A 15629-nucleotide genomic window follows, 5' to 3' on the forward strand; every position below is an offset into this window, starting at 1 on the left:
AATAATTCGTGATGGATTAGATCAAGGAATACCATTTTGGGCAAGGACAGGGTATAAGGAGGAGAATGTTTACCCATTTAAAATGTCTCTTATGCTCTTGGACTTATGTTGTCTCGCATTTTCCTCAAGTTCCATTAAATTATGGCCATCATGCAATCTTTGTGCCCTAATCCTGTTCTTAAACCAGCATCAGCCATATTGTAAATTTCTGCTTTTCTCCTCAGTATTTTGAAAATAGTCATTAAAGAATAGCCAAGGCATCCTAAAGTAAAACATATTCTTTTAACAGCAATCCCAGGAGATGTGTGACCATAAGTTCTCAGTACCTGCAGTAACTTTGCTGAGACTGTGATTGGCAAGTTCCCTATTACTTCTAACATGTACCCCAAACATGACATAGTAACTGCTTGCCTGTGACATTTTGTGATTGCTTTCCATGAGGTATCTTTTTTCCTTTCCAAAAGAAATTGTATTGCTATCCTCATTTGTCTATAGGGTCCAAATGCAGGAATATTTCCTCAAATGACTGCCGATTTCAAGGGAACTAAGGTCTTTTTTGTGAGTGTCCATCAAGCTTCCAGTTCTCAAGGAACCATAAAAATGGGATCCTTTGAGCTCATGAGTAACTGGAAATTCTTCACACTATGTTATTGTTTTAGCAGCTCAGGCAAGGACTTTTATTCTTTGTCTGTTCCTTATTTCTCAAAGAACAGAAATAGAACTGCCAAAATGCCACAAGGGAAGCTATTCTCATTGTCAGGTCAAACCATAATCCCATTAATAATGCTAGTGGAAGTAAGAAATATCATACAATTATAGTGATGATTGTTCTTGTTAGAATTTCAGTCTCTTGATTTGAAATAACCATTTTTCCTATTACAAGGGAGTTTCAATTTATTGTTGCTTTCTTATTAAGGAAACTTGGAAATTGTGTGCGTTTTTCTTGTCTGGTATTATCCTTACTTAGATCATTGATTTCAATGACAGGTATAAATACATCCCCTAACCAGAAATAATGTTTTATGCAATTCATAGGCTCAGTTTAAGGTCCTGGCTCACATTTTCCTATTTGCTTATTCTTTGAGTTCTGATTTAACAAAATTACTATACCCTTATAATATAGGTAACAGTAGAAAAGTAAGTCAAATCCCTTGCTCACCTCTCTCATATCCTGGAGAAGGAGTTGACAAACTTTTTCTGTAAATGATCAAATAGTAAATATTTTAGCCCTTGTGTGCTTTACGGTCTCCAATGCAACTACACAACTCTGCCATTGTAGTGTAAGAGCAGATAAAGACAATGCATTAGTGAATAGATGTGGCTGTATTCCAATAAGACTTTATTTAAAAAAATAGGATATGGGCTGGACTCCTGTCCTTGAGGACTTACTCTGTCAGTTGATCAGAGAACATAGTTATTGTGAACTGGAATATATTGAAAATAATTAATTGCTTGGGCAATCAGGACCCCACGAGCTCTGTTAAGTACATCTAAATTAGAATTTGTCTCACTTTTGATGGCAAAGTGTATTTGTAACCATGTATAGTTTAAAAAACAGAGGCCTCAAAATAGAGTGATTTCAATTACAATGAAATATCTTTTTGTCTCAAGTTTTATGGATTGAATTATGCCCCCCCCCAAAGATATCCTGAAGTCCTAACTCCGCGTACCTGTGAGTGCCATGTTATTTGGAAATAAGGTCTTTGCAGATGCAATTAGACCAAATGAGGTCATAATGGAGTAGGGTAGGCCCTTAATCCAATATGACTGGTGTCTTTCTTAAAAGAGGGAGGACAATGTGAACACACAGATACACAGAAATAACACCATGTGAAGTGAATGATAGAATTTGGTGTGACACATATACAAGCCAAGGAATGCCTGGGGGGCTATCAGAAGCTGGAAGAGGTGAAGAAGGATTCTCCCTTAGAAGCTTCATAGAGATCAAGACCCAGTCAACACTCTAATTTTAAACTTCTAGCTTCCAGAGCTGTGAGACAATAAATTTTTACTGTTTGAAGCCGCCTACTTTGTGATCCCTAGTTACAGCGACCCTGGAAAACAAACACCAGTGATAGTCCAGCTGTGAACTATACTCTAGAAACCCAGTCAGGAACCCAGAAGTTATTTCCATATTGCTATCTGTCTCCCCATCACCTTGAACCGTGGGTCCCTTTGGCTAGACTCAAAAGTCCATGAATGCCTTATTTGAATAATAGTTTATTACATAAAATAAAATAAATAGGAGTACAAAGAAAACCAATTAATATTAAAATATAAATCTAATCAAAATATTAGAAAAACAAATTCATGATATAGCAATATATGTGATTCTTTATTAATACACTAAATATCAAGATTAAGTGGCTGGTATATTAACTATCAAAAATTTTTAATAGGGGCAAACAGAAACAATATTTTGACCCATGTTCAACTATAATGTGATACAAAAATATGTTATTCTATTAATGAAAATGGCATAGATTCGGCTAAGAATACAATGGCTTTTGCCTAGACTTATCATTGAAAGAAATGCTAATTTTTCATTAGACGTTAATGAAATTTAAGATGTAATCATTCCCTTCCAAGTTCATGCCTCCTTTGGATTCTATCCACATATCCCTCAGTTTGTGGCCCTTGTGAGGTAAGAATCCATCTCAGAATGTCCTCATGTGAGGACAAAATCAAAGCCAGCTCTCCATAAATCCTTTCTTTTATCCCAAGAAAAGTGAGGTTAGAGATTGTCCCAGGTAAGGAGATTTTGTTTAACTGGTGTCCCAGAAGTTGTATATAATCACTTCTGCTACATCCGGTAGGAAAAAAACCTAGGCATAGAAATGCAATTAGCTTCAAAGGAGGCTAGAAGTTTGGTCTGTATCACATAGCCATATTCTCACCTTACATTATGGTGTTCATTTAATAAAAAGAAAGTATGGAAAATGAATAACTGGGAACATTTTTAGCTAACCCCAATCAAGAAATATATTTCCCTTTGAACAGGCTTATTTCTAGAAAAGTAGGAAAGAAAGGTGTCAAAATCTACTTATTTTTTTTTAAATATTTAAGATACTGGTTAAAAGAAAATGCAGGAAGAACCAAGAGATAGGCCTAAGGAAATTTTTACTACTTGCCTTAGGTTTTGTTCTATACCAAATTAGGCCCTAATGAAAAGAGAGAAGATTATAGGATGTAGACAAATTTCACTATTTTTCATTAGACATTTCAGGAATCTACTTATTATATTTAGTCTATGTAGTGTGCATGAAACTGACCTCTGTTTCCCAGGTTCCAACAATAGGCAGTCAAAAGTCACATCAGCATGGCCCCAGTAATTGGTTGAACAATGGATCTACTCAGAATTTTGACCTATGATAAAAACACTCCTGAATATCTTAACCAGTGAAGGTAATATACTCCTGCTCTCATATGGAGAGAACCTAGCTAGATATAAGCAGAGGTAAGCAAAGCCTGGTGATTAAAGTCATAATCCTAATGGCATCACATGAACTTCTGAATCTAGCCATGACTAAGTCAGATGCACCCATTTCCCAGTTGCATAAGCCAATTAATTTCCCCTTAAGTTAAATTAATACAGGATATATCTGCATTCAACGTATCTCTGTCGGAATCACAGAAATGGTTTCTGTGGGTTTTTTTGCATTTAAAAATTTTTGGACCAATGCGGGTATTTGGAAACTAAGCACCACATGTTTAATCTATGGCATTTATATTCTTTGCCTCAATGCTTTTCTTTACTTTGATAACTGTCTTGCTCGATTTTGAGCAAAATTGACAAGGACCCTGCATCATTCTATTCTTTGTAATACACCAGATACTGGCTAATATCAATATTTATTTATTCTCATAACTGTAAAATACCTTTCTTTAAAATGTAATTTGGTAAGATGCCATCAGCCTATACCAAAGGATATCATAAGAAATAGCCACATGATGGGGCACCTGGGTGGCTCAGTCGGTTAAGTGCCCGGCTTCTGCTCAGGTCATGATCTCATGGTTCGTGGTTTCCAGTCCAGCATTGGGCTCTGTGCTGACAGCTCAGAGCCTGGAGACCACTTTGGATTCTGTCTCCCTCTCTCTGTCTCTCAAAAATGAATAAACTCGCGCTTGCGCTCTCAAAAATGAAACTCCCACTCGCGCTCTGTCTCTCTCTGTCTTTCAAAAATGAATAAACATTAAAAAAAAAACACTTTAATGTATGCATATTAGTCCTCAAAAAATTTAAAAAAAAAGAAAGAAAGAAAGAACCATATGAAACTGGTTGCTGTACTTCCAGTAAGATGTGAATGCAGGCAATATTCCCTAAATTAAGCGGTGCCTGCTCAATGGAGACCCAAAAGAAGTTTGTCTTTGTTATCATCAGTATCTCTGTGTTGCCAAGGCAACTAGATTATTTTTAGATTATGGATATTATGAATTATGTAACTCATAATGTGGTTTTTTTTCCTTACAGGTTACTTGGAAGCTTAAAGTCAATGTATGATCCATCTCTGCTAGAAAAGCAAAATTATCCTGTGCTGTGTGCCAATCTCACCTACAGATTCATTTTGTTCCTTGCCCCAGTTCACTCAACTTAAAATTCTATAAAATCAACTTTAAAACTTTAAAAACTTTTATATTTTATTGTATGGATTTTCACATATAGCTTTAAATTCCTTTTTTGGAAACAGAATGAAGGGTATATAAATATTTTCTCTTACTGTTTTATTAATGCAGTAATAAATTATTACAATTAATTATGTATATTAATGGTGTAAATAACATAATTTGGAGTTACCCATGATCAGATATCATTGATGCCTCTATAATTACATATGGTTTCTTTATTAGTTTATGACTTTGTACTTGGGGTTTACTAGTCCAGACAAACTGTATGTCTCATCATGAGTTTACCATAGCAACAGTGAAAGAGAGCAATAGAATTTTGAATATTAAATTTTTATCAGGGATTCAATGTGAGTTTGAAGGCTTGGTTATATTGGATGGACACAGTGCTTAATATAATACAATGAGTTTTTACTAAACAGAAGATAAAAAATTTGAAGATATGGGCATTAGCCATGAAAACTATCTTTAATTGGAAAAAGAAATCACAGGCCACTGTCAAACAGAAGAATGATGTGGAATATTATAGTAATTTTTTCTGAAATTGGCATCTAAATTATTAAATATACAAGTTTTCCCTTGACTTTTGTTATTTATTTTTTTTATTTTTCTAAGTAAGATACATCTGACACAACTGAAAAAGATATTATTTTTTGCATAGCACTTAACGTATTCCCTATTATACGTTAAGTAATTTTCCAGTTGGCTTGCAATTTTCCCTGTTCCTGATTGCTTAATTCTATACCCTATTCCATCTACATTGACAGTAATACTGAAAACAGCCTAACATTTATAAGATGCAAGTGAGAATAGCATTGCATGCCCTTACTAGAACCCAGTTAATTAATATTTATTTGGACAGCCTTACCCTCAGTTTGTTTATATAATATCAAAAACAATACTGATCCAAAATAAGTTAAAATAAATTGGACATACAGACTTGAATACGAAGCCACTAACTGATTTTTTCACATTCTGTCTTACTGCTTTCATGCTTCATGGTTTCTCCAAACAATAATTTCATGGGAAATACATCAAATTATTCTCTCACGGTAGTATCCTTTCTGGAATAGAGAAAAGATATACAATGTAAACAAAAATGACATTAATAAAAAAGTCCTTGTACTATTTCTCCACCCCAACCACTGTTCTTAACTAATGTGAAAACTACTTTCGGTAAAGCCCTTGGAAGCAGTGGTACTGCATTATACTGTTTGGCAGGCCCTAGCAGCCCATAACACTGTGGTCTGTAGATCGTAGGTACTAAGAGTTTTTAGGTCCTTCTAGACTCTGAGACAAAACCATCCTCCAGAAATTCCTCCTTTTATTGGATCAGCATCTACTAATGAAGCACTTTCTCTATATCAGACATAAGAGATACCATTATGACATGGCAGGTGAAGATCCTGCCACCATGAGATTGGGATGCTCCCTGACAACGCAGCACTAAAAATAATGTTAAGTCTGGGCTATAAGAAAGAAAAGGGATTATTCTTTTCTTAAGAAATTTTAGCTATATAAAATGTGTGATCAATCGATCTATATGAAACTCAATGTCCAAAGGACAATTGGTAATGAGAAAATGAGGCGATATCAAACACTGAAAACAAATAGCTTAGAAATATGGAAACCATAAGGATATTCTGTGCAATCTCATTCAGATTCCTTAATTAATCTTGGATTTTTTGCATTATCAGAAATAATTACATAATGTTTGGGAAAAGGCTATAACTTTATGAACAATCAATCAGGAGTGATGAGAAGAATGTCATGTAAAGTCAATAGCTATCAATGGTAAAAAAGAATAAACTAGTGAAATGAAGAATATTCCATTCCCCACCTTGTCCATTTTATGAGCCAACCTCATGTCTGATTTAAATTGAAGTAAATTCCAGATAATTAGAAAAATGCTGCAGATGTCTTTCCCCTTCTAATAGTATTCTGTCGTTTCCCTACAAATCCATAGACAGATAAGAAATATTTTAAATACCTTCACAGCACAAAATACAGCATTGACACACTCAAATTCCCAGTAACAAGTGAAATAATAAGGTGTAGAAAAATGCCAATCTTGGCCTCACCAAACCATCCTCCCAGCTCCAGAAAGCAGTAACAATTTAATCAGTTGGCCACTTCAATGACATTGAAAAACAGTAATGAAACCATTCTTCTTCATAATTCAATAACATAATTCGTACTAGAGAATTTAAAATGGATTGCACACATTTAAAAATACATTTTTATTTTTATTAAATATATTTTATATATCACCAGAGGGAGTAGCTAAACAGCTCCAATAGCACTGTAACTGACTGAAAGCCTGAACTCAAGCAAAAAAAAAAAAAAAAAAAAAAAAAAAAAGCAAATTTCAAACTCTATTTTGTATTTTAACAGGATCAGTTAGCAAGTTTAAATTCCCTCCGCTCATTGTGCTCTCAAGTTACAAACGAGATCTAAAACCATAAAGTAAAAGCAAGAAGCAAATGATTTTCAGATTCTCTGACGCTGGAGAAAATATATACAACGGGTTATGTGAAGAGATGACCTTTATCTGCCAAAGTAATCTGAATATATTTCATACACATTTTTGAGTACTCTACGAGAAAGCAAATTGTGTGAGATAAAGTTGTTAGAATCAAAGTTAAAGGCGACCAAATGTCACTTCATTTAAAACGTAATGTTAGAGAAATAAATTAATGCAATGTAACCAGTCATAAAAATGCAGAAGGGATCCTTTTTATGTTTCTCTATTTCTATGACTGTTAGTAAGAAGCGCGGAGTACAGCTTTGCTGTACCATAAGATACCCCGGTATCGTCATGTATAAGACCTTCAGATTTAACCTGACCTCCTCAGAATGGATATCCACACTACAGTATGTTAGGAGACCTTTTTGATACCACTTTGATAATTCTTTGCAAACCTCCATTAGAAACAGAGAAAAGCCACTTCAAGAGTGTGCACTTACAGCTTACTGTTTACCTATACACTCATAAGATCAAAACCCCTGGTCTTACTGTTTTTGTTAACAAGGAGCAGTAAAAGTCTTCCCACATACTGAGTTTTGGTTTCCATTTTACAATCTGAGATGACAGACGGCACAAAAATGATGAGAAAACTGTGGGGAGGCTTCCAGAAGATTGATTCTCTCATCAGCTGATTCTTTTCTAGTTAGTCTTTTATTGACTACAAAGGTATAGCCAATGCAGAAAAGGAAAACCAGACTGCCCTGTTTAATCCTGAGGGCATTGGCAAAAGGTGATCACTTTTTGAGAAAACAGAGGCCTACAAGGAAATCAGCACACTGTATGAGCCGTTAAGCTGATTTAAACACACAAGGGATGCCTGGGGTTGAGCGCAAGATCTCTGAGGTGTGAGATGAGAATGAAACCATTCCACAGACTAATATTACTGAGCTTTAGTAGCAGGTGGTACAGTTGATCAGTCAGGAACCTGTCATTTGGAGAATAGGCCAATATATCTGAGAGACACGAAAAATCCTTCATTTTTTTCCTCCTTCTCACCAAGAGTAAAAATATTGCGATTTTGAACTTTGAGCAATTATCAACTACAAGTTTCCACAATTTAGGCACCCATAAGAAGTGAGCAAAACTAAAATACGGCTAAATTTTCTGATATTTGCCTAAGATTGCAAAATATAATAACTCGTAGTGGCTGAGCCAGATATTTAGTTGTGATTTAAGTCCATCTGGAATGAAGCCTTTACATGTTATCAGCATAACCTGCAATCCAGACAGCCCAGAAAAATCCACATGGAATTTGCGTAGCCAGAGAGAGAAGTAAAGACTCACATTTCCCTTTCTGTTTTGCTGATTTTGTGGTTTGGATGGTTGGTTTTGTTATTGGCATGTTATTACTTAAACAATTGTACAGAAAAATCTGCAGTTCGACAATATCCATTTGCTACCTGGAGTCTTAGAGAGAGGATGAAATGTTAAAGTGGGTTATTAACTTATATTTATAATGGCACCACCTGACCTATCATTCCCCATTTGCTAATTCCTACAGACAATTCAAAAACAGAAGACTGAAGTGACAAATTGAATAAATTAGAATAGATGAAATACCACATGTTTTAAAAGGGTATTTTCACTACACCCTCCTCTGTACCATGAACATTTTGATTCACAATAAAAATTAATAAGGATATTATTAATATTTCATTAAAACTAAGATACCATCAATTTCAAATGCACCTGATTTCAAACCTGTTATGCCCTAAAAATGGGAAGATACAGTATTTGATTTTGCTTTTACTTACTGTGAGTTAACCGGAGAATTCCTAGATACAGCAGTCTTCTTTTCAGATAATCTTTTAGGACAGTACATATCATTAGTGACTATACGCACAATTATTTTTTGAATGTCCGCTAGGTATCTTGTAATTTCCTCAATTCAGGAGAATAGGTGTGTGTGTGTGTGTGTGTGTGTGTGTGTGTGGTGTGTGCGCGCACGTGTGTGTGTGGTTTAAAGGCAATAGAAGAGTTGAAGAAAATTTGCTTTATCCACTTATCTATTTACCTCTTTACCAGAATGTTTTGATAATAGAGCCCAGAAATAATATAACAAAAATATCAGAAAGAAACATATGCAAGAAAAAACTTTGCAGAGCATAAATTCCTCTTACAACTTTAACCAATTAAGTGTTACACATTTTTTTAAAAACATATTTGCAATATACGGCCTTCTCATTACTTCTCCCAGCTCTTTGGTTTGAACCTTGACATAACGTACTAAGGCTTACATGTATGAACTCGAATTAAACGAAATTGTTTTCTCTGACTACCATCCTCTGTCTTTATGACTCCCTCACCTCATTACACCTACTGATTTCATATTGTCCCAGGTCCATTGATACCTGCCTATTGTAAAAGCCAATCAGCTCATCTCCCTTCCGACTTCTCTATTTCTCTATCTCTGGTTAGCCATAATAAAGATCTGTCTTTCTTCATGTTAGAGATGATATCTCCAGACGTTCTGCTTTTCAGAAAATGGCCAAGCAGCACACATGCCTACACCAGAATGGTAGCATTCACGGGGGCAAATTCAAGGAGCAGGCATCATGGCAGGTGTTTAGGCCCATCTGCCCCATCACATACTGTGAAGAGCACAGAAACCTGTCAGGATTCCTGGTGAGGATCGAAGGCCCTGGGACTGTGGAAACTTTAAAACTGAAGATCAAGGAAGCCTTGCCCCTCCTCTGGCATGACCAGAAGTCAGAGTACAACGATACAACTGTGACCTGCCAGAGACTGACTCCAAACTTAACCTGGCAGTACCAGCCCCTCCCCTGACACAATCCCAGGGCCAGAGAAGAGCCATGCAGTTGTGTCACGTGACAAGCACCGTGTATCACCTCTCCTGAGTGAGGAAACACCACTCCCTTCACTGGCGTGGTAAGAAAGCTGAGGCCCAAGTCTCATAGAGGAAACCTGACCACACAGCAAGCACAATGTATCAGCCTTCACGGCCCCTTCCGAGGCACGATGTGGGCCTGAGAATCAAGCCTCCTCATTGACCAGGATCGGTTGCCTGAAGCATTGGGTCTTGGCCGGTTTCCGTGGAACTTTATAGAAAGCTAGTGCCTTCTCTGGATGGCCAGGCTGCTGGAGTTATGTTTTAAACTTTATCTCGCAGGGATTAAAAAATCAAAATGACATGGAGGTTCTGATAGTTTATTTTCACAGTTTATACGGTTTCATCTCCTGTTCCCTTTCTGCCAGGCATCGCAGGGAAAGTCAGGAAACTGTGTCCAGTTATTCCAATATCAGTTGGGTCCTTGACTGCCCTTTGCAGCAATCTTTATTTAATTTCTATGTTGTTTCCTACAATGTTAATTATAAACTTGCCCTCTCTTTGCAGACTCTCATTCTCAGGAGAAACTTTGCCCCTATAATTACAGAATTTTAGAAAATAAACATCGTCAATGTTTCGATTCCAGCCTCTAAATATTTCTTCATATTTATTCATTCCTTTTCTTGTTTTGTTCTTTCTGTATTAGAGTACACAATCCTTTTCTCCTTCAGCCATATATTCTATTAGTTATCCACAATAGCTCTCACGCCTTCAGTTTCTTATTTATACATTTCCCCTCCACTCGTAAATGTGTTCCCATGAGTGAAAATATAATTTAATAAAATATCTCTATTTGTCCTCCAGCCATTTTTGCTCCATATCATTCTTCTCACTGAAAACTTCTTAAAAGTCTTTTTCTGTGCCTTGATTTTCGTTTTTTACCCATTCACTCATCTCTTAATTCCTATTAACCTGGGTCCCACCACTGGAAATGCTCCGTTTAAGATATACAATATCAGCGATTACTAATGAGGGTGAAATCTGTTCAGTGCTTTATAAATACGAGCTCATTCTTTTTTTAATGTATTATTTATTTTTGAGAGAGAGAGTGAGCAGGGGAGGAACAGAGAGAGAGAGACAGGAGATCCAAAGCGGGCTATGCACTGAAAGCAACAAACCCCTCGCAGGCTTGAACTCTCAGCTACAAGTTCATGACCTGAATAGAAGTCCAAGGCTCAACCGACTGAGCCACCCAGGTGCCTGAATATGAGATCATTCTTATCAAATGTCCTCAAATTTTCAGTTCTCTTCCTGTCTCTGATTGCTTATTAGCTGAACCTCAGATCAGAGCCATTCCTCCTGCTTTAAAAATCATTTTATCCCAAGGGTGCCTGGGTGGCTCAGTCATTTAAGCCTCCGACTCTTGCTTTCTGCTCAGGTCATGATCTCACTGTTGGGTTTGTGGGATGGAGTCCCACTTTGGGCTCCTAGGGATTCTCTCCCTCGCTCTCTGCGCTCCCCCACTCACACCCCCACGGGCACACACACACTCGTGCGTGCTCTCTCTCTCTCTCTCTCTCTCTCAAACATTTTTGAAAATCATTTTATCCCATATCTTATCATATTTAGACTCGCCCATACCAAATAAAGGTATTCAAAGAATTAACAAGGATATAAGCAAATTAATGATGCAATTAATGCATTTAATTGCAGTAGCATAAAAAACAGTACATGAATCTGGTTAGTCTCCTCCTCCTCTTATACATTTGGTGCTTACTATGAGGACAAACAAAACTATGAATCTGCCCAAAGAAAATTTTATGTATATATTTTTGTAAACTATGGCTTTAAAAATAAGCTTTGCCAGCTGCATATTTGTGTTGCTTTGCATTAGGATTAATTAATTCTTTATGGTATTTTAGATGTTTTGTGAAATAAAGTCTTTAAATGATTCCTCTAACACTGTGGCAGCTTTTGCTTTCAGCTATGCATACATTATATATGACATGCATATTTAATGTAAATATTTCACGTATAGATGCAAAGCATGATTGCACAATTTACCGCTTACCTTCAGGGGTGGGAGTTAAGAGACATTTTATTTTTAGAAGAAATTTCTTGGATTAAAGCTGGACAGACCTTCTCACTGCCAAACCAAATGTAATGGTAAAAAAGGAAACTCCTGGCAAATGTAGACGTACAATGGAATTGATGTATAAAATAATAGCCTTGCTTAGCTACAGTACCAAAAAAATATATTTTCATGTTTCCTTTGCCAAATAGGGGTGGAAAAAGTAGCAGGAGGAAAATTTTATTTCTCAGTCTCTAAAAGTAGAAAGGAAAATTCTGTGTAAGAATACATAAATTGTAAATGTCATTTAACAGATATCACATGTGAAAGTGCCTTCAGTGCACTATTTCCAATTTGCTTAGACAACTTGAAAGTAAAACATCAAGATAAGTGCCCGTAACTTGCCCCAGAAAGGCCAAGCTTTAAAGAGAAACAGTATTTTCTGATTTAACTTATTACTATTGATTCACAAGGGGGAAGTTGCATTCAAATACGTATTTTCAAAATAACACATCATACACTAAAAACATCAAAATACATTGAAACAGTGTTTAAAGAAAGAAGGATGAGAATAAAACTATCATAATTCACATGCAAACATATCCATTCCAGCTCCCACTGACAGCCTAAAATATGAACAATTTCTTTTAATTTACACTTGGTAAAAATCCAATTAAAGTCAATTGTGAGAAGAAAAAAGCATCTACCAAATATTTACTTTTAACATGACGTTCAAAGTTCTTTTGTGTCTCATTCCAAGTTGTAACCTTCTCATTTAAACAGCTCAATCATGTAGTCGATCACAGAAGCGTAATTACTGCCTTACCTCATTCGATCTTGCTTTTCATGCCCCGCCTCAGTGCAGGTAGCACTGAACCATAGTTATATGTCAGGAAGACTGCCGGCTGGAAGACTGTGCTGTACATCTCACAGGGGAGTTTTCAATAGAGCCCAATTTTAAATAGTTACACAAGCATTGCTAAGCAGGTGGTTCAAGGAAGTCCGGATTCTTGTACTTGCACATCTCTTCTCCCAAACCAGGCATACACATCAGATTCAAGTTTAGTCTCCATAATGTGAAACCAAGCCACATTTGGGACATTCTTTAAATAATTCATTATATGAATCTATAAACCCAGACTATTAACTGTCTCTGTAATATTCTGGTCCTTCCAGTTCTAAATAGATCACTTTTCCCAACTCATATACTGAGCTGAAGGGACACGGTTTTTTGCAGAATGTTTATATTATCTTCATGAGAAAAGATATGAACGTATTAAAAAGGCTTCAGCAATAGGGGCACCTGGGTGGCTCAGTTGGTTAAGCATCTGACTTTGGCTCAGGTCATGATCTCACGGTTTGTGGGTTCAAGCCCCTCATCAGGCTCCATGCTGACCGAGTGGAAGCCTGCTTGGGATTTTCTCTCTTTCCCTCTCTCTGCCCCTCCCCCACTTATGCTTTCTCTCTCAAAACTAAATAAACTTAAAAAAAAGGTTTCAGCAATATGAAAGGACGGAATAAAGTTTAAAAAAAAACCACTGTAAATCCAAAGACATACTTTGAAAGAGCTTAAATATAATAAAGATGGAGAAAAAATATACCAGACAAATATGAACCAGAATATCCAGGTAGCAATTTTAATATCTAATGTTCTCAAACTTAAGACAAAACTATATTTAAAAAAGAAAAAAAAGATACTGTATTCTGATCAAAGACATAAGAAAAAATACATAGTATGATGAACATTCTAACATATAGTTAACTATATAGCCTCATAATATATCAAGCAACTTAAAAGAACCATAAAAAAAATTATTCTAGCTGTTGATTTTAAACTTCATGAAGATACAAACAAAGCAACCAAATAAAACTATGTGCAGAAATATCAAACATCTGAAAAAAGCAATTAATGAGCTTGAGATTATATATAGAACTGTACACCCACAGATAGACAAGACATATTGTTTTTGAGCACATACAGAACACTAACAAAAATAGTTCACATATTCAGTCATGAGGCAGCAGTAATAAATCCCAAAGGACAATATTATGCATTTGTTCTCTGTCCTCAATGCAACAAAATTCAAAATTATAACGGAAAGATAATTTTAATTTCCTACATATATTGGAAATTAAAGAGCACACTATTAATTAATTCCTGGGTCAAAATAACATAAGTTAAGACGTATTTTAGAACTTAATGACAATGAATACAGAGCATGTCAAACTACGTAAGGCAGAGATGAAGTGAAATCATAGTTTAAATGTGTATATCAGGAAACAAGGAAGATTAAATACAACTGAACTCATGTTTAAAAAAGAGAGAGGTGAGGGGCGCCTGGGTGGCGCAGTCGGTTAAGCGTCTGACTTCAGCCAGGTCACGATCTCGCGGTCCGTGAGTTCGAGCCCCGCGTCGGGCTCTGGGCTGATGGCTCGGAGCCTGGAGCCTGTTTCCGATTCTGTGTCTCCCTCTCTCTCTGCCCCTCCCCCGTTCAAGCTCTGTCTCTCTCTGTCCCAAAAATAAATAAACGTTGAAAAAAAAAAATTTAAAAAAAAAAAAAAAAAAAAAAAAAAAAAAAAAAAAGAGAGAGGTGAGAATAACAATACCTAAAGAATCAAAAGAAAGAAATAATAAAGAAATCAACAAAGTTAGGAATAAAAATGGAGACAAGTAGCAGAAACATAGCTATTCCTTGGAAAAATTAATAAGAAAGATTTTAGGGGTACCTAGATGGCTCAGTCTGTTAAGCATCTGACTCTGGCTCAGGTCATGATCTTATGTTCCGATGAGTTCGAGCCCTGCATGGGGCTCTGTGCTGACAGCTCAGAGCTTGGAGCCTGCTTCGGATTCTGTGTCTCCCTCTCTCTCTTCCCCTCCCCTGCTCACATTCTGTCTCTCTTGTTCTTAAAAGTAAATAAACATTAAAAAATTTTTAAAAAGAATAAATAAGCATTAAATTTTTTTAATTAAAAAAATACAAAAGATTTTAGAAAAATTGACCTAAAAAAGAGGAAAGATATAAATAAACACAATGCAGAACAGAAAAAGGAAATAAGACATATAACAGGTTTAAAAATTAAAGTATTATATCAATTATATCAATAAACTTGAATGGCTATGTAAAATGGATATATTTCTAGAAAATTATAAAACGCCAAAATTGACAAAAGATAAAATAAAGCACCGAATAGGTCACTAAATCTTACAGAAACAAATGTTAGCCATATGGATGGCTTTACAGGTCAGTTCCACCAAACTTTCAATGAATAGCTAATATCTGTCTTGTACAATACATATACAAAAAATAGACAATACATATATATATTTTTTAATTTAAAAAGAAGAAAAAAAGGGGCTTACCTAATTTATGGGACTACTGTAATGCTAATATGATGCAAATGAGCAAAATTATGAGAGCTTTTCACTTATAAACATGCAAACAAAATTCTTAAGGAAAATATTAACTACAATTCCGAGAAAATATACCATGATTAATTACAATAATGCAAGAGTGTTTCACATTCCAAATGTATGTTCTATCACATTATTATTAAGAAAAAGAAAAAATATGATTTCCTCAGGTAACAATTTTAAAAACTTTTGGCAACCTAGGAAAAAA

Source organism: Felis catus, chromosome C1, assembly GCF_018350175.1.
Source record: "Felis catus isolate Fca126 chromosome C1, F.catus_Fca126_mat1.0, whole genome shotgun sequence".
In the NCBI taxonomy this organism is placed as follows: domain Eukaryota; kingdom Metazoa; phylum Chordata; class Mammalia; order Carnivora; family Felidae; genus Felis; species Felis catus.